The sequence below is a fragment of the Sorex fumeus genome, unplaced genomic scaffold (genome assembly GCF_029834395.1).
Source record: "Sorex fumeus unplaced genomic scaffold, SorFum_2.1 ptg000086l, whole genome shotgun sequence".
Lineage (NCBI taxonomy): Eukaryota > Metazoa > Chordata > Mammalia > Eulipotyphla > Soricidae > Sorex > Sorex fumeus.
The window spans coordinates 24,216,225-24,243,879 of NW_026606143.1; positions in this window are offsets into that span (position 1 = coordinate 24,216,225).

The following is a 27,655-nucleotide window of genomic DNA, read 5'->3' on the forward strand; positions in this document are numbered from 1 at the left end:
GCTCTTTTCTCTTTGAGGTCTTCCTTGATCGCATCTCTGCACTGCTTTGCAAGCTCGGACGTTAGCTTGCGGTTGCCTGAGGCATGCGCCAAACCACGCTGGCGAATTAGCTCAAGAGTTTTCGAAGATAGGCGACTTTTTGTGGCTATCTCTCTCTTGGCGTTCCTCGCACATTCATGGAGGTGCTGAACCAGTCGATCGTATTCCTCGTCAATGTTGTCAACAATGGCATCTTCCCATGTTGCCGCAATAGTACCAAAGAGTTCCCAGTTGGTGGTCATTCTGGGAGTTCTCTTTTTGAACTTTGCAGCCCTTTCTCCCCGCTCTGTGAAGTAGAATTTTGCACGAAGGAGACGGTGGTCTGATCCCATTCGAAATTTTGGGACAACAGCGACATCAGTCAGGCAAAACCGTCGATTGAATATGATGTGGTCTATTTCGTTGTGGAATCGTCCACCGGGAGACTCCCATGTCCATCGTTTAGATTCTGCCTTCTGGAACTGTGAGTTACCATGGATGGTCTTGGTCGACATGATGAACTCTGACAGTCTCTCACCCTGTTCGTTCCATTCTAGGCCATGGGTCCCGATGTGAAGTTCTTCAGCTGATCTTCTTGGTCCTATCTTGGCATTAAAATCACCCACAATGATCTTGTAGAAGGTGTGGTCTTCTTTATAGAACTTCTCTAGCTCCATGTAGAACTTCTCGATTTCTCTTTCATCATAATGAGATGTTGGTGCGTAGACAACGAAGATAGAAACTGCAGGCAGTGAGCCACATCTATTCAAATGTAAACGTCCGATTCGGGTTGTTAGGCATTTGAATGAATCAATGCTCTTGGCCAAGTTTGTGTTGACAAGGACACCGACGCCTCCAACACCTCTTTTATCGCAACATCTCACCATGCCGTTTTCGACACTGGAGAAGAATTGTTCCTCGGAATATAATCTCAAAGCTCTGCAATTCTACATATCATCATCCCCTTGTATGTTTATTTTATAATTCACCTATGTAATAATATTTGTCACATTCTCTTTCAAAGATATAGCAGATATTAATACTTCACCCATGGTATTTTTCTACCCTATGCTCTTTATTTTCTCTAATTCTCAGTTTTCAATGGGCCGAAGCAATAGCACAGCAGGTAGGGTGTTTGCCTGGCATGTGGTCAACCCAGATTCGATTCCTCCACCCCTCTTAGAGAGCCCGACAAGCAGCCAAGAGTATTCAGTCCACACGGAAGAGCCTGGCAGGCTCCTTGTGACGTATTCGATATGCCAAATACAGTAACAACAAGTCTCACAATGGAGACATTACTGGTGCCCGCTCGAGTAAATCGATAAGCAACTGGAGGACAGTGCTACAGTGGAGTGCTCAGTTTCCAATAGGATTCATTTTCTTTTCATCCAAAGAATTTCTTTCTTCTTTAATCACTACTTGTATTGCAGATTGTCTGCAGACCAAGTATGTAATGTTTGTTTATGAAAATTTGCTTTACAGGGTCATCAGCTTGGAAGGGTAATTTTGACATACATACAATTCTGGGTTGCATATTTCATCTTTTTATTTATCATTGTAATTATACCACTTAGCTTTTTCCTCTTTTCCCTGTATTCTGTGGAGAAGGTGGCCAACTTTAGAATCACTGCTTCAGGTTAAGTAGTGATACATTTAACCCTCTAGAATTTTTGGTCTATGGGGTGCTTTTTCATTTCTTTAGATATTTGTATGTATATGTATTATTATTATGTATTTATTAAACATACAGGCTATTAGGGGCCAGAGAAATAGTATAGTGGGTTGGTTACCTGCCTTGCTCCAGGATCAATCCCCAGCACTCTCTAGTCTCCAGAGCCCACCAGGACCAATACCTGAGCACTGCCAGATGTGCCTCAAAAATTTTAAAAAATAAATTAAAATAAATATATCACTGTAGCACTGTCATCCCGTTGATCATCGAATTACTCGAGTGGGCGCCAGTAATGTCTTTATTCCTCCCAGCCCTGAGATTTTAGCAGCCTCTTCTTACTCATCTTTTCCCAATGATTGGAGGCTCTTTCAGGTAAGGAGAATGAGACCTGTTGTTGTTACTGTATTTGGCATATCAAAGACACCACAGGGAGCTAGCCAGGCTCTGCCTGTGTAGGCGGGATACTCTTGGTAGCTTGCCAGGCTCTCCGAGAGGCATATATTTAGGTATTATTTATGTATTTTTCTCTATAATTTATTGCCTACTGTCTGAACCCCATTAGATATGGTGTAGTAATTGTGGAAAATGAGTAGAAAAGTGGCCTGGAGCATGGCGGTGGTTGGGTAGTGGAGATTGGCTGCCGGGGTAGGTTCCTTGGGGTGGGGAGGGCTCTCACCCACTCCACAGCCTGGCGCAGAGTCCTGTGGCATGGTTCTGGGAGCCTCATTTTATACTCCCATCTTGGAGGAGCATCCTGATTTCTGGAGGGTGGTTGATGAGGAGATTGTCTGGTGCTGGCAGGGTGTGGCTTATGGGTGTGATCCCTGAGTCACTGGAGACTGGGGGAAGCAGGCAGAGGATCTCTGTTCCCAGTCCCGTTGAGTCCAGAGTCCAGGGTCACAAAGTTCTACATTTTCTGGGTTCCGTGGGACCTCATTCTTGACCTGAGTGTCTGGAAAGCGGCTTGGAGCATGGCGGTGGTTGGGCAGTGGAGGTCGGCTGCTGGGGCTGGGTCCCTTGGGGTGGGGAGGGCTCTCACCTGCCCCACAGCCTGGCTCGGAGTCCGGAGTTTCTTATAACAAAACAATTTGATCAGTTCCTTTCCTTAAAAATATATATGCTGTTAATATAATGCTTTAAAAACTTAAGTAGCACTGTAGCACTGTCCTTCCATTGTTCATTGATTTGCTTAAGCGGGCACCAGTAACGCCTCCATTGTGAGACTTGTTGTTATTGTTTCTGTCATATTGAATACGCCACAGGGAGCTTTCCAGGCTCTGCTGTGTGGGCGGGATACTGTCAGTAGCTTGCCGGGCTTTCCAAGAGGGATGGATGAATCGAACCCAGGTCAGCTGTGTGCAAGCCCTACCTGCTATGTTATCACTACGGCCCCCCAAAAAACTTAAGTTCTCGGAAAAACTGAAGTAACTCCATAAAATTAATTCATATAGATAATGACTTTTAACTTACAATATCAAAACATAAAACCCTTTTTAAAATACCTAAAAGTATCTTTATAGACTACGAACACCTTCTTGTCTGTATCAGTTTATTAATAAAATATTTGGAAAAATAACGATAACTCATGTCAATAAGAATCGTTCCATATATAATTTAATTTACTATGTGAAAAAATTCCCATGCTTAATGTACCTGAGCTCGCCACAACCCAACTTTTAATTTCTTATTAAATAAAAGTTTCTGTACAGATTACATACAAATTAAAACAATTTAAGCATATTTGAAAATAAAAATATATTTAAAGCTCTGTTTATAATTGTGGCTCTGAGTCTAGTATTATGTGGACGAGTGATAGTAATAGCTAAAAGTCTCTGCTTCTCCTTCTCTTCCTCCTCACCCCGCTCTCCTCTCCCTCCTCCCTCTCAATCCCCTTTTCCCCTTTTTTCCCTTCTCCCCCTCTACTTCCTCCTCTCCCTCCCCCTCCCCTGCCTTCTCTTTCCCAGCTCCTTCCTTCCACCTCCCTCCTCCTTCCTTCTCCTCCTCTTTTCCTTTTTGATGTTTCTATGATGACTGGATGTTGCACACAGATGGTTGTGGTACTTGTCAGGAAGTGCACACTTGGTTGCAGGGCTTGCTTGGTTTTGCTTGCAGTGCTTGCTTGGTTTTGTTTTCAGTGCTTGCTTGGTTTTGTTTGTAGTGCTTGCTTGTTTTAGGTTGCAGTGCTTACATGCTTTTTGGCTGTAGTGCTTGCCAGAATTTGCACACTTTGTCCCTACTGCCCTTAGTTGTTTGTCTTACAGTATGTTATTTTATATTCCACAAATGAGTGCAGGTGTTCTATGTCTAAAAATTTCATGACTTTATTTTTTCTGACAGCTGCATAGTATTCAGTTTTGTAGATGTACCACAGTTTCTTTAATCAGTCATTTGTTCTCAGGCACTGTTGTTTTTTCCAGATTCTGTCTAATGTGAACAGTGCTACAACGAATATACAAGTGCAAATGTCATTTCTACTGTGGTTTTTTGTACCCTGGGGTATATTCCCATAAGTGGTACTGCTGGGTCATATGGGAGCTCAATTTCTAGTTTTTTAAGGAATGCCATATTGTTTTCCAAAACGGTTGGCCCATTCTGCATTTCCACCAACAATGAATGAGAATTCCTTTATCCCCACATCAACATGAGTGCTGGTTGTTCTTGTTCTTTTTGATGTATGCCAGTCTCTGTATTGTAAGATGATATCTCGATGTTGTTTTGATTGTGTCTCCCTGATGATTACCGATGTGGAGCATTTTTTCATGTGCCTTTTGGCCATTTGTATTTCTTTTTTTTTTTTGTGGAAATTTATGTTCATTTCCTCTCCCATTTTTTGATGGGTTGGAGGTGTTTTCTACTAAAGTTCTACCTTCTTCTGGTGATGCCTTCAGGGCCAGGGGAATGAGACCCATTGTAATTACTGGTTTTGACATATTGAATACACAACGGATAGCTTGTGAGGCTCTGCCATGTGGGCGGAATACTCTCAGTAGCTTGCCAGGCTCTCCGAGAGGGATAGAGGCTTTTGGGGTGCCCTCTAATCGCCCTTGTAGGTGTTCCCATGGTTCAAACAGTACTTGAACCCTACCAAATATGGTGTGGAAATTCTGGAAGATGGGTATTTAGTGTCTTATAATGTGTCCGGAAAGCATCCTGGAGCTTGGCGATGGCTGGGTATTGGAGGTAGTGGAGGTAGTGGAGGTCTGCTGGTGAGGTATTTATCTGGTACTGGTAGGGGTAGGGTGGATCTTCTGTGTGCAATCCAATCCCTGGGTCTCTGGTGGTTGGTGGAAGCAGACAGGGCAGGGTAGGGTGGGGCTCCTGATTTTAATCCCTTCCTCACCTGTGGTTGGTGGGAGCAAGCAGAGAATCTCTGTCCCCGGGTTCATTGAGCCTAGATTCCAAGGTCTCAGAGTTCCATTTATCTTGTTCTGTGGGGCTTCAGTCATGCGTGAGTCTCAGCCAGAGCGTCTAAAAAGTGTCCCGGAGCATGGCGGCGGCTGGGTAGTGGAGGTAGTGGAGCAAAGTACTACCAGTGTCTAATATATCCTGGATATTAACTCCCTATCTGATCGGTATTGGATAAATAATTTTTCCCATTCCACAGGCTGTCTCTGTACTTTGATCACTGTTTCTTTTGAGGTGTGGAAGCTTCTTAGTTTAATGTAGTCCCCTTTGTTTATGTTTATGTCTATACAAAAAGGACATTAATCTGAATTAACTATGCAAAGGACCTAAGGAGAAGAGAAAAGCAATATTTACAAGTTAACAGTCTGATTAGGAGATAAAGGTGATTGACTTGACATGTTGGGGAAGCAGAGCACAAAGAGGTTACAGATAAACATAGAGGAATGGGGGTGCCTCCGGAGCACTGTGATGGGAGTAACCCAGTAAACCCAAGCTCCCTGTGGCAAGGCAGGAAGGACAAACCAATGCTATCCTACATTCAGCCTTCTAAAATTTATGGGTACACTGATCTCCAACATCTTGTTATCTGTGGAGCACCATTGGAAGGGGCTGACTGAGTCCCCATCTTTTCAAAGCTCTGGAAGCTGCACCCATGCCCCACAGCTGATCCAGTACCAATGGCCCAACTCCACTGGTTCTTTATCTAATTTCTATAGAGACATCAAACAGACAAAACTTTCAGCTGCACCAGTTTTCAGGCTCAGAACTCTGGGGTCTTCTCAGAGTAGAGGAGGGGGGTTACTTCCCCTCCCCTCCCACCTACCTCTTGAATTCTGGGCAGCCACACCCAGGTACCACAGCTAGCATCATTTAAAGTTATCAGCTCAATCATATAGATTCATAGAGTTTCTGGAGTGTTTGGCCACATATGCAGCTGTGTGTCACCTCCAAATTCCACAATACTGATATCCCAGTTGGAGTACAGCAAATTAGATAGGAAAATAACATAAAAGCCAACTAAGTCCAGTAAACAAAAACAACAAAACAGAAGGCTCAACTAACAACAAACAGACAAGGACTTAATGGTCCCATAGTGAGATATAACAATTTACACAAATTTTCTCTTACTGTAGTATTGTTTGATAATGAACTCATTAGCTATTTGGATGTAACAAGCAGTACAAAATAAAGTATTTTGTACTTTCTAGGGGGGAAAGTGCGGGGGGTAGTTTAGAAAATGAAGACATGGTGGAGGGAAGATCACTCTAGTGGTGAGATCAGTGTTGGGATATTGAATGCCCATAACCCTGTATTATGAACAACTTTTTAAACCACAGTATTTATATAAAGGAAGGAAATAAAGAAGGGGAGGGAAGGAGAGAAAATCAGTTGGCTATACTGATGAGGGAGTATTTATGTGTTTTCTTTCTCTTCTGTTGATAGTGTCTATCTCTTCATCAGTATCACCTGCCAATGATTGCTGTAGCTGCATAATATGCCATAGCTATACAATAGGGCTTAAAATTGGATAAAGTGACTGGGAAAGGAAGAAATTTCCTTGTTTTTAAAATATTTTGTTAAATGTACCCCCCTTTACCTAACCAAATAAATGTTGGAACAATTGTTTCTATTTTTATTGAAATAAAACATTATTTTGTTAGAAATAGAATTAAGTCAGTATATCGATTTGTAAGGAATGCTTATTTAATTGTGCTCAATTGTGCAATGGTACCTTTCTCAATTTCTTTATATCTTTTTAGATTCCTTTTTAAGTCTTGTGTTAGTTTTAGCATACATGGTTTGTAAATATTTTGATTTATATCTAGGTATTTTTTTCTTACTAGCAACATAAAATTTTTATTGTATTTAAAATTTTTCCACCTATATGTTCATTGGTACTGTATCACTGTCACTGTCCTCCCATTGTTCATCGATTTGCTCGAGAGGGCCCAGTAACGTCTCCATTGTGAGACTTGTTGTTACTGTGTTTGGCATATAGAATATGTCACAGGTAGCTTGCCAGGCTTTGCCGTGTGGGCAAAATACGCTCAGTAGCTTCCTGGACTCTCCGAGAGGGGCTATATAGAGATAAAAATTGATTTAATATGTTTACTGTGTTTTTTTCAGACTCACTGAATGCACTGCTTCTTTGAGGTAGATTTATGACAGGGGCACAGTCAGGCTGTGTAAGGGTCACTCCTGACCATGTGCTGAACATTGAGTCCAGGGTTCATGCATGGAAAACATGTACTCCAGCCTTGTGACCTGTCTCCTTGACCCTAATGTAGTTTTCTGAGGATTTTTCTATGTTGACACGATGTCACATGATAGTAAATAGGAACAAATTTCCATCTTCCTTTCACTGATACCTATCTCACTGGTATGATATATCATTGTCATCTTGATTTGTATTTTCTTTAAAATAAGTGATTATGAGTATCTTTTGTTGTGTTTGTTGGCCATCTGTCCTCTTTAAGAGATGTGTCTGTTCATTGCCTCAGTCAGTATTGGTCATCATAATTTTTGTGTTTTTCATTGTAGCTTATGTAAGAGGAGTGCAATGATCTCTTACCATCACTTTAAATTGCATGGGTGTAACCAAGTCCTGGTTCTTTTTTGTTCCCCAGGAAGCCTATTAAAAGGTAGAGATAAAGCTCAGGCCTGATAGGAATTCTTTCATTTCTGTTCACACTTTATATGTATGGATGGTTCTTTTTGATAGCAAGCTGAATTTTCTATATGAAATACTGTGAGGATTAATTGAAGGCCCAGGAGCATTTTCTTTTGCTTTGCAGAGGCCAATAGCATGGGGACAGTTCATCACATAGCAATTAGGGAGCGATTCATATTCAATTCTAGTTGGTGACATTCTGACTTCCCTCCCCCCTCCCCCCGCCCCCCACCGGAAAAAAAAAACCTAAGAGCTAACTATTTAAGAAAATACCAGTGAGAGGATCCTAGAAATGGGGGTGAGGTTGAAGTAAACCCCTGCACTATAGAGACCAAGACAGAATTCATTAAAAGGAAAGAGATATGGCCACACACACTGACTACATTTCCCTCCCCAAGCCACTGTAGCACTTGCAGAGAAGACCCTCAAAGCAATCAGTTCCTCTAGTTAAAAAAAGAAAACACAGTGAGAACAACCATTTCATCCACTCTCATATTGTGGGTTTCTTGTGGTAGCCCTTGCTCCGACCACTCAACACAGGGATCACAGGAAAATTTGTGGAGTTCAAGCACTGTGAATCTGACTGTGACAGAGAATTAGGGAAAGTCTTGTAACAACTAACACTGGGATCCTTGGCAGACCAACTTCAAATCTGCAGTGTCCAAATAGTATTCCGAATAGATAAGGATTGAAAAAGAGGGGTTTTGGCGCATATGCTGCCTGAGCCCATGTGCTGCTTGTGCCCATGTGGCCGAGCACATGTGGTTCCCGAGCACGTGTGTCGCCCGCATCTCCCCTCTTGAGATGTGTACTTTCATGCTTTCGTGTCTAACTTTACTCTCTCTCTCACTCCCCCTCCCTCCCTCCATACCTAAAAATCCTCCAAATAAAATCTATTTACTTAAAAAAAAAAAAGAAAAAGAGGGGTTTTGTCAAGACTATTCCTGTTTCCAGTTCACATGGACATAAAAATAATAGTACCTCGGGAATGTTCAATGATCCCCTGTGTTGTTTCCGCCAGTCTCTCCCCTGTGTACCTCCAGCTTTTATGGGCTGTTGAGACTGCTGGATGCCCTGGTTCTCTGCTTAGTTTCTCAGTTTCCACTTTCTGTGAACTAGCCAGAGCCTAGAAGGAAAAAGAAAAAGCAATGTAGGTCTCACTTCCTGGGCTTCTCTTCAATGATGTAGTTCTTTGGTTTTCTGGTGCTTTCAAACATATGTTTTAAACATGCTTACAACTTCCCTAATTTTTGTTAGCACCAAACATGGTCTATACTCTAAATTACCATTATTTCAAGCTTATATTTCTATAATAAATATTTCATAAAATATATTTAAAATGTTTTAGGGAATGGGGAGATAGCACCGGGGCAAGAGGTCCTTGTTTTCATGCATCAGACTCCCATTTAATCTGAGGTACTGGGTGTCACCTTTGTGGCCCCTGACACCAAAGGGTATGAGTCCCAATGCATCCTTGTTCCCTAGCATTGAGCCATCTGCTCTAGATGGCCAAGTATTATAGGGAGTGATCCCTAGGCCCGATGAGCACTGCTTATAATGCACCTGCCCTGACCAAAAAAAAGAAGGAAAAAAAAGGAACAAAATGTTTTAGTTTGTAGTGTTTTCCCTCCCATAACTAATTCATTTTGTGTATCAATTTACTTAAGCTAAATGGTCTTTCTAAGAAGTGCATTTTTCTCTATATTTTAGTTTATTTCACTTAAATATTTATTGATTTTAATACAACTTTTTTCATTTCCCAAAATGTTCCAGGTATGAGCAAGTGATGTTGATTTTTCCTGATTTTATAGTCTGGAGGTGGGGGAGTATGAGTAAACAACTATATTATTTAAGATAAACATTGGGGAAATTTATTATCTAGTCATACTACCTAATTATTACTCATTACTTTTATATCATATTCAATTGTTGTTATAGGAATTAGCATGTAAATCAGCATCAGTTTTGTGGTACATTTACTAAAAAAATTTATGAAGGCAGTTGATCACTTGATACCGCATTACTCATCGATTTACTCGAGCAGGTGCCAGTAACGTCTCCATTCATCCCTGTTGCGTGCTAGCATAGCCCAGTGGCATCTGCTCATTCTAGGAATATGCAGAGCCTCAAACCGATCATTCAGGGTCTTGACGAAGAAGTCTGACCATCTTGTAGGTGGGCATCCACACGATCTTTTGACGTCCTGTGGAATCCAGTCAGTAATGGCCCTAGTCCAGCGGTTGTCTGTAAACCTCATTACGTGTCCAGCCCATCTGATTTTTGATGCCTTGGCAAATGAGACAGTGTCCCAGATTCTTGAGCATTGATGGAGATCAGAACTCAGGATTCTATCTCTCATTTGAGTGAAGCGTGATACTCCAAGCATAGCTCTTTTGATTCCTCTTTGAGAGACCCGAATAACGTCTCTAAGGCACTATGATTTACAAAGTTAAGCATAGTTGAGTTTCAGGCATACAGTGTTCCAGTGCACCAATCTCACTGCCAGTATCAGCTTCCATCCACTGATGTCCCTAGTTTCCCTCCAGCCCTTAGTCTGCCTCCTTGACAGGCACATTTAAAAGTTTGGTTGTAGTTTGCATCTTGTGCTTTCAGGCTTATTGGCTCTGTGATTTACAGAAATATACCATACCTCTACCCATCGTTGTGTCTGAGGCCACTGTCTGCTGCCCGTGTTACTTTCCATTCACCTTTTCTTCTCTCCTCAATTTCTTTCCTTCCCTTCCCTGTCCTTCTACCTATACCCTGGGTTAAAGGTGATGTAGGCATCCCCCATTTAATAACTTGCTTCCTACATGCTGCTATTTTATCTACCACAGATAAATGAGGTCATTCTGTGTTTGTCCTTTTTTATGACTTACTTCACTTAACATTATATCCTCCAGTTCCATCCAAGTTGCAGGATACTGCATGACTTCATTGTTCCATGAAGCTGCATAATAATCTATTGTGTGCCTGTTCTACACCTTCATTATGCTCTCTATCACTGGACACCTAGGTTGATTCTATTATACTAAGTTCTGCAGTAAATAACGGTGTGCATCTGTCTTTTGAATGAGTTAATTTTTGTGTCTTGGGGGTAGGTATCAAGAAGTGGGATTGTTGGGTCATATCAAAGCTCAATTCTTACTTTCATGAGAAATTTTCATACTGTTTTCCATAGGGGTTGAACAAGACAACATTCCCACCAACAGTGGATAAGAATTCTTTATTCACCAACAACACAGATTGTTACCACTATTTTTATATGCAGTTCTTAGTGATGTTTCTTGTTTTTGTTTTGTTTTGTTTTGTTTTTTTATGTTTATTTGCTTTGGTCACATCTGACCCTCTGCAGGGCTTACTCCTGGCACTTAGAGATCAGGGAACCATATGGGACTAAACCCAGGTTGGCTGCCTGCAAGGCAAACACCTTATCTGCTGTACAATTGTTTTAGCCCCTCTTTCCAATTTTTGATAGGATTTGGAGTTTTCATTTTCTTAAGCTTTGTGAGTACTTTGTATATTTAAAATATCAACTTTTTATCTCTTTTTACTGTGTTTGGCATATCAAATACGTCATGTGTAGCTTGCCAGGCTTTGCTGTGCGGGCGAGATATTCTCGGTAACTTGCCGGGCTCTCCAAGAAGGGCGGAGGAATCGAACCTGGGCCAACCGGGTCAGCTGCGTGCAAGGCAAACACCATACCGACTGTGCTAGATGTTTTGAGTGCAAAGATTTTCTCCTATTTGGTTGGGTGTCTTAGTTTTAGTGCATGTGTCTTTTGCCATGCAGAAAATGTAATTTGCTTTAGTCCCATTTGTTTTTGAATGAGTTTTTATCTTAATGTGTTCTGCTTTTAATTATGATAGACCTATCTCCATGCAAATGTGGGGTTTTTTTTTTTGCATTTAATTCCTGTTGTTTGTGGTCTTGTTGACATATATTTTGCATCTGTAACACAATTCACAATTCTCGCTTCATAAAGTCAGGTAATACTGCACTGTCCTCCCATTGTTCATTGATTTGCTCGAGCGGGCCCAGTAATGTATTCATTGTGAGACTTGTTGTTACTGTGTTTGGCATATTGAATATATCACAGGTAGCTTGCCAGGCTTTGCTGTATGAGCGAGATACTCTTGGTAGCTTGCCAGGCTCTCCGAGAGGGGCGGAGGAATCGAACCCGGCTCATCCGGGCCAGCTGCACGCAAGTCAAACACCCTACCTGCTGTGTTATCGCTCCAGCCCACATAGTCAGGTATATCTGAAAAATAAAGTTGTTTTTATATTTATGCAAATGCTCTCCCTGTTTATCTTGATTACTTCCTGGAATTCTTTTTCCCCTTCCCTTTGTGCTGTTGTGATGAGTGGGGAGTCTTGGTGTTTTCACACTTGGTTGGTGTGCCCACCAGGGGTCATGCTTTCTAGCCATTGGGTACCTGTACATTCTAGAGTTGCAGTGGTCACAACTACAAACTTTAGTTGTGGTGCCCACACAGACTTCGCCATGGTATACTATAGATCACACACTCATGTTGTGATACTAGAGTTCCCAGGAACATACATGGCTCGTGTGAGAAGACCAGGAATTGAATTAATTGCTTCATACTTGCAAGGTAGTCAGTTTGGATCCCCCAGACTTGCTGAAGTTCTTAATGTCCATGAGGTGTCTTCCTCCAGCCTCAGAGCTGCAGTAATACTACTTATAGGTTGTCCAGAAATAAATGGTCTCATGTTTGACGGTGTAATGTGCTAATTTTAGTCTGTTCAGTGGAATAATTTTTATGTCTATATGTACATATATGTGTGTATACATATTTTCACACACATATATTTCAGGGTTGTTCGCTCTAGTTTACTTCCAGCATTGCAGTGATGCATGCTATATTCTCTGATCTCTACAAGATTTGATTGCTAAGGCATATATCATCTTAATAATCATTAGAGGCATACAATTCATTTGTATTCCTCTGAAAATTTTAGTTTTAAAAATCTTTGGATAATAGCAATTTGGATATGAAGTACACATATAAATATCTATTTTGTTTTCCCTCCCATTACCTCCCACTCCCCTGCCTGCCTCTATGGCAGAGGTTTTGCTTCTCCTTCCCTCCCCTCCCCCCTCTCTCTCCTTTTGGACATTGTGGTTTGCAATATTGATACTGAAAGGTTATCAAGAATATCCCTTACCTACTTTTCTACTTTTAAACCTCAGATCTTCTCCAGTGTGATCGTTCCTAGCTATTATTGTAATACTGGTCCCTTCTCTAAGTTCCCTACCCTCAGCCCCACACACACTTGTGATTAGTTCCAATCATTGATCAGTCCTCCTAACCTCTGTTTTTCCTGGCCATGGATATTATTCTTCTACTATATATATTTTTATATACCACAGATGAATGCAGTCATTCTGTATCTGTCCCTTTCCTTCTGACTCATTTCACTCAACATGATACTCTCCATGTCCATCCACTGATAGGCAAATTTCATGACTTTATTTTTCCTGACAGCTGCATAGCATTCCATTGTGTAGATATGCCATAATTTCTTTATTTATTCATCTGTTCTTGGGCACTCAGGTTGTTTTAAGATTCTGGCTATTGTGAATAGTGCTGCAATGAACATAGGAGTGCAGATGGTGTTTCTGCTGTGTGTGTTTGGGCCCCCAGGGTATATTCCCAGAAGTAGTATTGCTGGGTCAAATGGGAGTTCAATTTCTAGTTTTTTGAGAAACATCTATGTTGTTACATTTGAATATCTATTACAATTTAAACTGATTTAGTTCTACTGATCATAAATCTCTTAATTTGATACATTTCTAAAAATTAAAAATTTTAACTATTTTTCTATGAAACATATTCAGAAAACCTGGTCATACTTAAGACTTTTACCCAGCAATACCTTTGTCTGTTAGGTACTCATATATTGCACATTGGAGGATATATTACAGCTATGTTTGGCATGTTTCATTAAGCTAAAATGCATATGCAGTCTGACTCAGTAGTTCTAATTCAGTTTATTTTATTTTCCCGAAAATACAAGTGTGCCATGTGGCATTTAGAAACCCAGCTTCCTAATTGCTATAAACTAGAATAAGCCTTTTGCTGTGCTTTCTCTAAGAATTAAAAACAGTGGCATGTTGTATAGGGCAGTATCATTAAATATCATTATCATATATCATACCAATGAATATGAGCATACTTCTACATAGAGCATGGATGAGTCATGAATATGTATCAGCTTTGTCACAAGTTGTATTGTGACTCAGACCAATGAATGGAAAATCTTACACCAAATTTTATTTTATTTTTTAATATTTTGATTGATGTTCTGTGATTTGCAGTACTGTTATTGGTGGTTTCTTATGCAAATAATTCCAACACCATACATCTCCAGTATACTCACCTCCCTCCCTCATGGACCCCAGAGCCCCTTCCTTTCAATTCCCCAGTTCAAATGTGTGAATAAGTTATCCTGTTGTGCTCCCTTTGGCCCTTTATTAGTATACCTTTCTCTGCATCTTTTGGTTCCACATATGAGTAATTTCATTCTGTGTCTATTTCCATCTGACTGACTAAATGTTTCATAGTATCTTCTAGCTCTATCCATGTTGTTGCAAATTGCATGATTTTGTCCTTTATTAGAATTGCATATTTATATGTGTAGGTATACCATAACTTTTTGATCCATTTATCTATAGTTGGGTGTTTGGGTTGTTTCCATATCTTGACTATTGTACTAAATGTAACAATGAATGTTGGTGTGCATATATCCTAAACACAAAACACAAAATGTTTTTGTGTTTTGGGGATAGAAGCCAAGGAGTCATATTACTGCTTCATATGGTAGGTCTATTCCTACTTTTTGCAGAGATCTTCATATTATTTTCCATAGAAGCTGACTAGATAATATTCCCACCAGCAATAGATGATTATTCCTTTCTCACTGAAGCCCCACAAACACTGGCTATTTTAACACTGTTTGTTTGAGATCTTATACCAAGTTTTAATTGTTTCTTTTTTAATTGTTTTTAAACAATTGTTTAATTGTTTTTTTATGGAAAACATTTAAAATTATTTTTTAAATTTTTTTAATTTTATTTTTCATTTTTTTATTAGTGAAACACCATGAGGTACAGCTATAGACTTACAAATTTTTGTGCTTGGGTTTCAGTTATACAATGATCAAGTACCCATCCCTCCACCGGCTCCCATCCTCCACCACCACGGGTCCCAGCATCCCCCCCCAACCCCATCCCCCCAATCCCACCCTGCCTCTGTGGCAGGGCATTCCCCCTTGATCTCTCTCTCTCCTTTTGGGTCCTGTGTTTTGCAAGAGAGGCACTGAGTGGCAATCATGTTTGGTCTACATTCTACTTTCAGTATGTTTCTCCCACCCTGGGAGGATCCTCACAACACCCTTTATTTGGTGTTCTCTTCTCTATCTGAGCTTCCTTTACCCCTAGAACATGTGGCTGGCCTCCAAGTCATGGAGCAAAATTCCTGGTACTAATCTCAGCCACTCCTGGGTGTTAGTCTCCCATTTTGTTGCTTTATGTTCCCCAGATGAATGCAATCTTTCTGTGTCTATCCTGCTCTTTCTGACTCATTTTGCTTAACATGATACTTTCCATGTAGTATCACTTGTATGTAAATTTCATGACTTCATTTTTTCTAACTCTTGAACAGGAAAGCATAAGACAGAACTTCTACTACTGCTCTTTTTCTTCTACATCAGGATTTATTTTGATTTTACAATAGAAGATGAGTTATGATGAGTAATATTTGTGAAAATATTATTTACAAATTAGTTTTTAGGGGATTTTGTGGTTTCGATTTTTTATTCAATCACTATGTTCCTCGCCCTCACCTTCTCCCCCTCCCTCTCTCTGTTCAGTCACTGGTTTGTGGTTTGCTATATATAGTTACTGAAAAGTTTTATATATATATATATATATATATATATATATACATATATATATAATTTTACCTCCTTTCAACACTCAGTTATTATCCAGAGTGATTATTTCCAACTACTATTGTCATAGTAATCTCTACTTTGTTCAAACCACACTCCCCCACAATCTACCATGGACTGGCCCTCTTGGTTCTCATTTCTACTGTCTTTGGGTATTAGTCCCATACTATTTTTTTTAAATATCCCACAAATGAGTGCAATCATACTACATATGTCACTTTCCCTCTGACTCATTTCACTCAGCATGATACTCTCTATGTCCATCCTTGTATAAGCAAATTTCATTACTTCACTTTTCATAGTGGCTGCATAGTATTCCATTGTGTAGATGTACCATTGTTTCTTTATCCACCATTGTTTCTTTATCTACCGATCTGTTGTTGGTTGGGTAGTTTCCAGATTTTGACAATTGAGAATAAAGCTGAAATAAACACAGTAGAGCAGATGTCTTCTCTTCATTGTTTATTTTTGTCCCTAGAGCGTATTCCCAAGAGTGGTATTGCTGGGTCATACGAAAGTTCAATTTCTAGTTTTTTGACAAATGTTTTCCAGAAAGACTGGGTTTTACTTTTACCTGCCTTTTCTCATTTTATTTTTTCTCCAGTCTTAGATTGCCTAGCACTAAACTTCATTAACATTTCAATTGACCTCTAGCTGGTTTTCTTGTTAGACTAAGACAGAGATCAGAAAGGATTTCTGCTGAGGAGTTGATGAGCTGCCTTAAATATCTCAGAATCTTTTCACTAGTGGGTTTTCTCCTGTCCCTCCCATAGTGGTCTGTAGTACAGAATCATGCCAAGAGGAAGGCCTATGGGGTACACGTGCATGTGTGTGCACACACGCGCGTGCACACACACACACAGAGTCACATAGAGGTTGTTACATTCCTCCCCATCCCCCCTAGAGATTAGCAAGGGAGCATACCTCCACAGCAGATTTTCCATGGATTACATCCTTCCTCCTGGGTTCTTCACTGCTAACTCCTGGCTGGCTCAACAAATATGAAGTCGGTGACTCCCCAAAGGTGGCTTATGGGAAGCGGAGAGGAGACACCCATTTTCTCCAGATCAGCCTCTGCCACCCCGGGATTGCTGGGAAGGCTAGGACTGAGAAAGTTTGCAGATGAGCCACTGCACCACCAGGCAGCCATCAAGGCACACATGACGTCCCCTTGGTCTTCTCTGTACCAGAATTGATCCCACCACTCAATTTGTCCGGGAGCTACAGACTCTGGCTGGAGCAAGGTATTATTCTTTGCAGGAAAGGAAAGTCAGACCTAAGCCTTACCCAGGGTTTCAGGTATTTTGTCCTTCCTAGCAGAAAAGAATTTCAAGAGGAGACAAGCAGTGAAATAGAACATTTTATTTGGATGGGGGGGGGGGGCTAGGAAGAGGAAGGAGGGAGAGAAAGTGAGAGACAGTAACGTGTTCAAGTGAGAACACTGGCTTCTCTAGAGGCGGAGAGAGCCCCAGTACACACCTCAAGAGGGGCGATGCGGGCAACACATGTGCTCAGGCACCAAATGTGCTCAGCTACATAGGCACAAGTAACACATGGGCTCGGGCAGCATATGCAAGAGCTTTCTTTGTTGAAGGTGGCTTTTATAGGGTTTCTCTAATCTGCACCTTTCTACCTGGGTAAGAGTCTGTTGCTGTGGTTCTTGCTAAGCGGGGGTCGAGTTGGAACAGTCTTTGAAAATCCTTTTCTTGACCATTTGTTCCTGCTGGATCTTCTTTCTCAGAGTGGGTCCAGCCTTCTCTGGTCTAGGCCAGCTTCAGGTCAAAGTCTTTTCAGGTCTTAGTTCCTGTCTTTACTGTGGACCTGGACAGCCTTAGGGCTAGGTAGGTGCTTTTACTACTCCCTAGGAATTCTGTTAGGAAGGGGGCCCTGTGTAACTGCCTACATCAGCACATCTTTATATGCTCATGGTGAGTTATGGAGAGGTGAAGAAATACAAGGCAAGTGTGGGGGGGGGGGGAAGGGAGGGGGCATAGCATAGCTGCTGTGCTGTTCACAGGCAGGGATAATCCTGACCTGGAGCAAGATGGCGATCCTGGGTGCAAGCCCAGCCCTCTTGCACTAGGGGGCCAGGCTACTGCTGGGTTGGCCTCAGTGTACTGGACCCGGGCTTTAGAGTGTTTAGGCTTTTGGACCTCATTTCACTTTATCCCGTGAATTACACAACCTCTGTTAACAACGCTATCTCCCATTCTCTAGTAAATCATTCTCCATAGTTCCCCAACAATGAGATTTGTTTGCAGAAAGCAGTCTAGCTATCAAGTTTTACCCCAGTAGAGCAGTAATATCTGTTAACATAGCTCCATGGAGTTATTATCAGTGTTATTAGTATATTTTCTAGAGGTCAAATATTGCCAGACATTCCAAATAGGAAGTTGCAGAGCCATTCATATTTCTTTCCTTGACAACAACCCAAATCAGTCAAAGACATTAGGAGTCAGGGAAGTAGCCAGTGTGGGGAAAAATGAAGGGATAATAAAAAGAGGTAAAAAAATATAATTCACCTCCTTTGTTTTTCTGGAACTCAAACAATAAAATGACAAACAAATGCTATAAATATAACCTAACAGAACAAGAAGTTGATCAATGACAATTTTTTATGTGTATGTCCATATGTGTAGAGGTGTATATATGGGATTCCAAATACTTTGACTATATTTCTTTATAGTGGACATATATTTGTCTATATTAATCTTTGTTTCACACGTGTGGTCTAACTGTGTAGTTTTATGGTATCTCAGCATTTCATGTATTTTTTCTATTAAGATTATTTCCTTCATGCAAAGTAAAAGATCCCTACTTTAACTTGCAAAAGAACCAAAAGCAAGTAATCATATGAAAATTGCACAAAAGCTAAACTACCGAAGTTAAAATGGCATAGTCTAAAATTTTCTTTTTTGTTGTTTTTTGAGCTACTCCCTGCCATTTCAGGGCTTATTCCAGGCTCTGCACTGAGGGATCACTCATGGTAAGCTCAGGGGAGCATATGCAGTGCTATGAACCAAGCCCGGGTGTGCTGCATGCAAGGCAAGCACCCTACCTGCTGCACTTTCTCTTGCAAAACAGCATGTTTAAATGCTGAAAAGGGGGATGAGAAAGTACAGTGGATGCTGCCTCTGGTTCAAACCCTGGCATCACAAGTGATCTCCCAAGCTCAGCCACAAGTGATCCCTGAGCCTAGAGCCTGGTACTCTAGCCCATAACAATGCTGTGTGTGGCCCAAAACCACATGTTAAAAGCAAAACATATAGGAAATTATATGAAAATTAAAGCTGTCTAAGCATATCTCTAAGAAAACCTTTAAAGAGAATATTAATGATATGAATCAAATCTTGAATAAGGTAAATAAACAAATGAGAGCTGAACTGTCAAGTTCTGTTGATGCAGAGTAGTCAGTTCTACTCTAACCTGAGTGACTGTTAACACATCATTTTATTTCCGTAATGATTTTATAATACATAGTGATATTGAGATCTGATAAAGCATTATATATAATTTAGATAACCTATTAGTGTTAAAATATATTTTCCAGTTTCTTTATACTTTCTCAGATCTTTCTATGTCTTATATGGGGTATGAGATAGTACTAGATTTTTGAAAGCTATTTCGCTTAATGTTTTTCCACAATAATTTCATTTTTAGAATTTTACAGCTACTCAAGTAGTACAGAAATGTATTTCATTTTCATTTCATTTCATCATCCTGTTATTCGTCGATTGCCTCGAGCAGGCCCCAGTAACGTCTCTTTCATCTTAGCCCTGAGATTATATTCAAGGCTCTTTAGGAGAATGAGACCCATCATTGTTACTGGTATTTGGCATATTGGGTACGCCACGGGGAGTTTGCCAGACTCTGCCGTGTGGGCAGGTTACATTCGATAGCCTGCAAGTTTGTCCAAAGTAGGAATGAGATAATAAGATGTCATAAAAAAGGATGTCCTGATGTTTAAGAAATGTATTGGGTATGCAAAAAGGTAATAGAGAAATTGTTAAATTTTTATGTATCTTTACAATACTAGTTATATTTTTTCAATTAGCATGTCTGTGTACATTTATACAAAACATCTCCAAGATACATTGTTAAGAAAAAAAATACTGTGCTTTAATTTTAGGTATGTATACAAATATATAAACATATTCTAATTTATATTTGTATATATACTTATATAAGACTTAAGCTGACAGTGGTTATTTATAAGAAGAAGTATATATCTTCAACCTTTTAAAAAATTTACACCAAGCACCCTGGTTTCCAAGCAATAAAAAATACAGAAGTAGTCAGATGATGACATATCAGTAATGACTGTTTTTAAAATTTATTCTTTCTTCTTGTTATAATTAGTACAGAGAAAAATAAAACATTACAGTTAAGGAAAGTATAATTGGAAAAGAATTAGAAAGGAAAAATAATAAGAAAATAAATAAGCTACGTGGAGTAAATAGTTTGTGGACCACTTAAAAGAAGCTGACCTTTATGCAGTCATTGAGATCATTAAGTGAGTGGTGACAAGTAAAACTGTCACATAGGATCATCTTTTATAGTTTCATTATAGTTAAATATCATGTGTATAATGAAGTTCATCTTAAAATTAAGGGTTCCTGTTCCCATGACATCAGGAAAAAATTAAAATAATGTTCAGGTTTGTAATGATTACTGAAATTTTATATTATACATCTATGGAAAATACGTTTTGTTTTATAGAGCTTTGTGCCATTTCTTACATACATAAAAATCTTATGAAGGATGGCAATTCTCAGAAAATTACATTTATGTTTAACTATATAAAAATATGGCCAAATACAGAGAGCCACTTAGGTGCTCTTTAAATCATTGGACAGGGGCCAGAGCAATAGTAAAGTGGGTAAGGTGTTTGCCTTGCATGTCGCTGACCTGAGTTGGATCCCCAGCATCCCATATGGTCCCTTGAACAATGCCAGGAGTAACTCCTGAGTTCACAGCTAGGACTAACCCTTGAGCATCTCTGGGTGTGGCTAAAAAAACAATAAATAATACATTTAAAAAATTGTATCATTGGACAATTGCACAAATTTTGTAAAGAGTAAGTATAGTATCTAAGAAAAGTCAGGGCTCAGAAAGAATTTTTTGTTTTAATTTTTTTATCACACTTCGTCCCTCTCGGAGAGCGCGGCAAGCTACCGAGAGTATCTCGCCTGCACGGCAGAGCCTGGCAAGCTACCTGTGATGTATTCGATATGCCAAACACAGTTAACAACAAGTCTCATGATGGAGACGTTACTGGGTCCGCTCGAGCAAATCGATGAACAATGGGAGGACCGTGACCGTGACCCAGTAATAGAGGGGCTACTTCAGTTTGGTACTAAGGCTTGGTTCCTGACAGTTCTCAGGGAACCATGTGGTGCTAAAGTTGACCGTGGGGCAAAATTCTCAGTTTTTACATGCTTACGAATTATGAAACTTTTAAAAATCCTTGGTAGCAAGCCCATGTTTCCACAATCTACTAATTGTGAGTCCCTGGCATGTAACATGCGTGTGATCTTTGGCGCACTGCCACCAAGTGAGTATGAGCATGTATTGCAAGCAAAGTGTGTGTGAGCAGTACTACTGAATGTCAGATCCCAGTGAGCACCTCAGCCAAGGGGCCAACATCACAGCTGAGTGTGTGTGAGATCCCCCACCATTGGAAAAATTAGTTGTCACCTTAAGCAAAATGAACTCATTCATAGCATATATTAAAAATGATTCTCGTGGTGTTGGAAGGGAGAAACATTTGCCAATCAAAGGCCCAATTGATTAATAGAAATTCGCCTTGAGAAAATAACATAGAGTAATGTTCTGGACCATATTGCCAGAAGGCAACTCCTAAATTCAGCTATGCGACTTTCTCTTCATAAACTTGGAAAAGAATCACACCTTTCTGAGTTTGATATCTTTTCTCTCAATTTTTCCTAAGTATTTAGATTATGATTTCTTCTTATAAGCATATGATACAACCATAAATTAAACTGTGATGCTAATATTCAGCAACTATGATGCTAGCATTAAATCACTATGCAAATGTTCACTGAAATTCACCCACCTTCTATATGTTTGCCATTTTCAAATAATCACAAAAATAAGAATATATCCTCATAGTTTAAAATACTCATTTTTAAATACTAGGCTATAGAAAATTCAGTTGTTCTCAGATACCCAAATACTCATAAGAACTTTAATGTTAAAGTATTAAGTATAGCTCTCACATTCCATCAACCTAGCTTCTCAAGAAAGTATCTTCAAGGTACTATGCAGCTTCTTGTTTGAACTCTGGTGGCAGAAAATCACACAATCTATAGATTTTCTTTCATTCTATTTCTCTAGAATGGAACTTTATATCAGTTCATCCTATTAGTCCCATTTTTTTAAATATGCTTTTATGGAACATGCTAAATTACTCTAAATTCTAAGGGTTTTGTTGTGGTTGCATTGAGTTAAAAAAATCCCCGGCAACAAACTTTGGATATTGTTTCAATTGTTCACATTTACATTAGTTCCTGTCAATGATGTTTGAAGTGTATAGAGTTTGCAAAAATTTTATTAAAGTTTTGTGTAGGAGCTTTATAGTCATTGCAGTTGCTATAAATAATATTTAGAATTAGTTAAATCTTTTAATTATCTAGGCTGGAGCTATAGCACAGCGGATAGGGCGTTTGCCTTGCAAGCGGCCAACATGGCTGACCCAAGTTCGATTCCTCCACCCCTCTCGGAGAGCCCGGCAAGCTACCGAGAGTTTCTTGCCTGCACGACAAAGCCTGGCAAGCTACCCATGGTGTATTCGATATTCGAATATCAATATGAATAATATCATATTCGATATGCCAAACACAGTAACAATTGTCACAATGGAGACATTACTAGGCCCACTCGAGCAAATCGATGAACAACGAGAGGATAGTGACAGTGACAGTTTAATTATCTATTGTTGGCACCTAGAACTAAAATTAGAATTGATTTTTTGAAAATTATCTAGCAGTCTTTCTATATTCACTTGTCCTAGCCTAGCACATTATATATATATATATATGTGTGTGTGTGTGTCTATATATATATACATATATATATATATATATATATATATATAAAGAGAGAAAGAGATTGAGTGATTGATTGATGGATGTTAGGTACTCCAGAAATGTACTCAAGTCAGTATGTGAATAATGGTAGTTTTATTTCCTTTCCCGTCTTTTTCCTTTTTCTTTCCATGTATTTGTGCCCTACATAAATATTAACATGAATGGTGACAAGAATCCTTTCCTCATTCCTGATCTCAGGAGAATCAGTATTTCAAATATTCTTACACTTATTATGTTAGTTGCATTTTAACAAAATTTTTAGAATCTTAAGGTTCATTATAAGTTATGCCATGTTGTACATCTGGTATAGTAATTATAGCTTTTCCCTTTGTTCTATTGAAATGATTTTAAAGTGTTTTTCAATAAGAGTCCATTTTTGGATAAAGCCCAATTTGTTCATAATTTATCAGATTTAATGTAATCTTTGATTCAGTGTGCTAAAAAGACTTATAAAGAATGAACTTATTTTGGTTTATGAGAGATATATTCTTTTTATTTTTGTCTTATGTACCATCCTTAATTTTGATATAAGATTTTAAAAATTAAAATTTATTGATTTGCCATTGGTTTAGAGTATTTTAAAATTATTCCATTTCAGTAGTAGAGGTTTATTTATTTATTTGTTTTGTTTTTGGGGCCACATACAGCTGTACTTAGGGTATACACCTTACTCTATATCCAGGAATCTTCCCGATGGGACTCAGGACATCATATGGGGTGCCAAGGATTCAACCTGGTCACCCCCTTGCAAACTAAGTGCCCTGCCTGCTGTAATATCTCTCTGGCCCTGGTATAATGTTTTATGATACTCTTAAAAAATGATACTCTTAAAACAGTGGAGGGACTGTCTATTGTTTCTATTCTTTACAAGTATTTTGTGGGTTTGATGTCATTTCTCAATTATAGGAGAAAAGTCACCATTTCAACTAACAGTATGGGAGTGGCATATAGATTTTTTTGAGCAATAGGTGCAATTATTTAGTAAATATTTGATATGGAGTGTTTCTATTTTATGTTGCATTTATTTGAAGTTTTTTGTGTTCTATATACTTAAAATTTTTTGGCATAAAATTACATATAAATTCTGTAATGGTAGCATTTCTCATATAACTAATGTGTTTCTTCTATTCCTAATGAATGAATGTCTTTTGGGGGAGGGAGTAGGTCTCCCAAGTGCTCAGGGCACCAAGGACCACTCCAAGCAATTCTACTTCAGCTAGGCAGGTAGTTCAATACTAGAAACCGAGAATATGGTACTACTTAGGTGCTGGGGACCAGTAGGGCCACCCTGGAGGTGCTGAATAGCCTTCAAGGCCACACCTGGGCATTCTTAGGGCTTCCAGGGTAATACCTAGTGATGTTCTGGAAGTCATTTGGCACTGGAGATCAAACAGAGAGAGGATGCACACTGACCTTCTACACGATCTCATGGCCCAGAAGTAGACATATCAGTTCTAACAAAGAGTAACTTTTTTTTTTTTGAGTCGCATCCAGGGGTTACTCCTAATTTGGTATTTGGAGGTCACTCCTGCTGGTTCTTTGTGGATCATTCTTGCAGGAGATTGAAACTGGTGTCATGCATGTAAAGCACAGACTCTAACCAGTTGAGGTAGCTATCCCACTCCTAAGCTGTTATTTTTAAATATAGTATCCTTTACTGCAAGCCTAATTTGTTTTATATTAATGTGCCCATCTCAGTTTTCTTATGTTTAATTTTGCATAGTATATCATTTTCTGTACCATTAATTTCAGCCTTATCAAATCTTTCACTTTATATTGGTTATAATAAATAGCATATAATTGAGATTTTTTTATTCTAACTTGAAATTTTTTCAATGGAATTTCTCCCTTTCTGTCTCTCTCACTCTGTGTGTGTGTGTGTGTGTGTGTGTGTGTGTGTGTTTCCTGTGTTGGGTGCTACTTTCTAGATTCTAGGGGACCATTCAGTGTTTGGAGCAAACCTGAGGCTTCCACTTATGCCCTAACCCTCCAGTTCTCTGGAGAGTCATCTCTCTGGCCCCTGAAATACCTTGCATTTTAATTGTGATTAAAAAAATAATGTAGATTGTTTTTTATATATATGCATAGTATTTTTCTACTTGCTTTTCAATTTCTATTTTTCAATTTTCCTTCTCTGTTCTTTTTATGATTGCTTAGTATTTATTAAATGACTAGTTAAATTCCTCTTTTGGAGTTTTATCTGTGGCATTTAAAAATCATGCACATAACAATTTTGGACATTATTTTTAAGAAAGAGATTCTAGGTGCCAGAGATAATACAGGGAACAAGGAGACTGCTTTGCACCCAGACAATCCGGGTTTGATCCCCAGCACGCCCATAAGGTACCCCCCACCCGCCTCTAGAAGTAAGCCCTGAGCACAGAGACAGATGCAAATGGAGGCAGATGCACATATGCACAGACTTATGCACGCATACACATACACACACAGTCAAACATGTACAGACATGCACACATGCACAAAGACTCACAGACATGCAGATGAATGTACACGCACGATTGGGGATGGCCTAAAAATAAAAATCAGAGATTCTAGGCTATCTAGATCCTAACTAGTAAAATGGGACTGGATTAGACAAAATGGTAAATGGTAAATGTCGACCACCCTTTGTGGGGTGGTTGACACAGCACATGTGTAAAAGGATGGTTGCTACAGCGCATGCGTAAAAGGGTGGGCAGTGTGGCGCGTGCGTAAAAGGGGGTTGACGCAGCGCATGCGTAAAAGGGTGGCAGTGCAGCACATGCGTAAAAGAATGGTCAATGCAGTGCATACGTAAAAGGGTGGGCAACGCAGCACATGTGTAAAAGGATTGTCAAAACAGCGCATGAATAAAAGAATGGTCAACACAGTGCATACGTAAAAGGGTGGGCAACACAATACGTGCTTAAAAATGGGTGGTAAAAACAGTACATGCGTAAAAGGGTGGGCAGAGCAGCAAATGTATAAAAGGATGGTCAAAACAGCACATGTGTAAAAGGGTGGGCAATGTAGCGCACGCATAAAAGGGTGCTTTGATGCAGCACATGCGTGAAAAAGTGGTGGACTCAGTACGTGCATGAAAGGGTGGTCAAAACAGCGCATTCGTAAAAGGGTGGGCAACGCAGCACGTGCGTAAATAGGGGTCAAAACGGCGCATGCGTAAAAGGGTGGCCAGTTCAGCGCATGCGTAAAAGGGTGATCAACGCGGCACGTGCATAAAAGGCTGGGCAACGTGAATCACGTTAAACGGTTATGAGGTCGTTATGTAGATTTTGCAGCAAACTGCCATCTGTGTCGTCACCAACTGCCCAACTGTCCAACCGCCAACTGTCCAACTGCCCAACCGCCAACTGCCCGACTTCCCAAGAGCCATCTACCCTTAGTCTCGTTTCATTTCTCAGTCGAGCAGGACGGGGACCACAGCAGGCTCTCTGGATCTCCCTCATTCCGCACTGTTTTGCTACTGTAATTATAGTTTTTCCAGCATTAAATTCTTTCGGGTTTTTTTGGTGATTATCTTATTTACTCTCAGTTAAAGAGAGTGAATTTTGTTAAATGCCGAATTGTGGTTTGACGGTTTATTTCTTTTTCAGCTCGCAAGACTGAGTTTCCTTTGATTCTCCGCCAATATGACCAGGAGAGCACGTTCACTTCTGAAGATGTAATGTATCATTATTTATGTTTTCCGTTGGTATACATTTTTTCTTTTCACTGCTATTCTTAATATTTCATATAGATATCTAATTATATAGTTTGAGGGTAAACGTTTATGTTGTCTTTCAAATTAGTCCATTTATCTTAATGAGAATCACTTATCTGACAATAGTAAGAAAATGTACCAAAAATTTATATTTGTTGCCTAGTTTTGTATATGGGTGCCAATTTTCAAGAGAATCTTTTAAAAAGGAAATTTAAAAATTTATTTTAAGCAGAGATACGAAGTGATTGAAATTTTTAAATGCATAAATAAGGATATTAAATGAGGACCAGGGCGATAGTACCTGGCACGCGTGGAGTTCAATCTCCGGCATCCCACATAGTCCCCAAGCACCGCCAGGAGAAATTACAGAGCGTAGAGCCAGGAGTAACCACAGAGCATTGCTGAGTGTGACCCAAAAAGAATAAAAAAAGAATATTAAATGAGCCCAGGGCAAAAGCGGGTAGGGATTTTTGCCTTGCACATGGCTGACTTGGGGTCAGTCGTCAGCATCCCATATGGTCCCCCATGCACCGCCAGGAGTAACCCCTGAGCATCGCCCGGTATGAGCTGAACTCCCCCCACCTCAAAAACACACAAAAATATTAAATGGTGCGTGATGATATTGACAAAAATTAGTATTTTTTATATTTATTTCTTGGGCGGGAGTGATAGCGCAGCAGGTAGGGCGTTTGCCTTGCATGTGGCCAACCTAGGTTCATTTCTCCGCCCCTCTGGGAGAGCCAGGCAAGCTACGGAGAGCCAGGCAAGTCGCCCGCAGGGCAAAGTCTGGCAAGCTACCTGTGATGTATTCGAAATGCCAAACACAGTAATAAGTCTCAAAATGGAGACGTTACTGGTGCCCACACGAGCAGATCGATGAACAACAGAAGGACAGTGACAGTGCAGATATTTATTTCTTAGGAAAAATATTTAATGTTTCCTAATGACTATGGATCTACAAACTATATACAAAATAATGTAAGCATATACCAAATATTATCAGAACTATTTTTTATGTTATTGCTGATGTGTGTGAGAAATTGCACAAGATTAAAATCCTTTATAAAGAAGGATGAGGTGACACTTGTATATTTTCAGCAAAACCC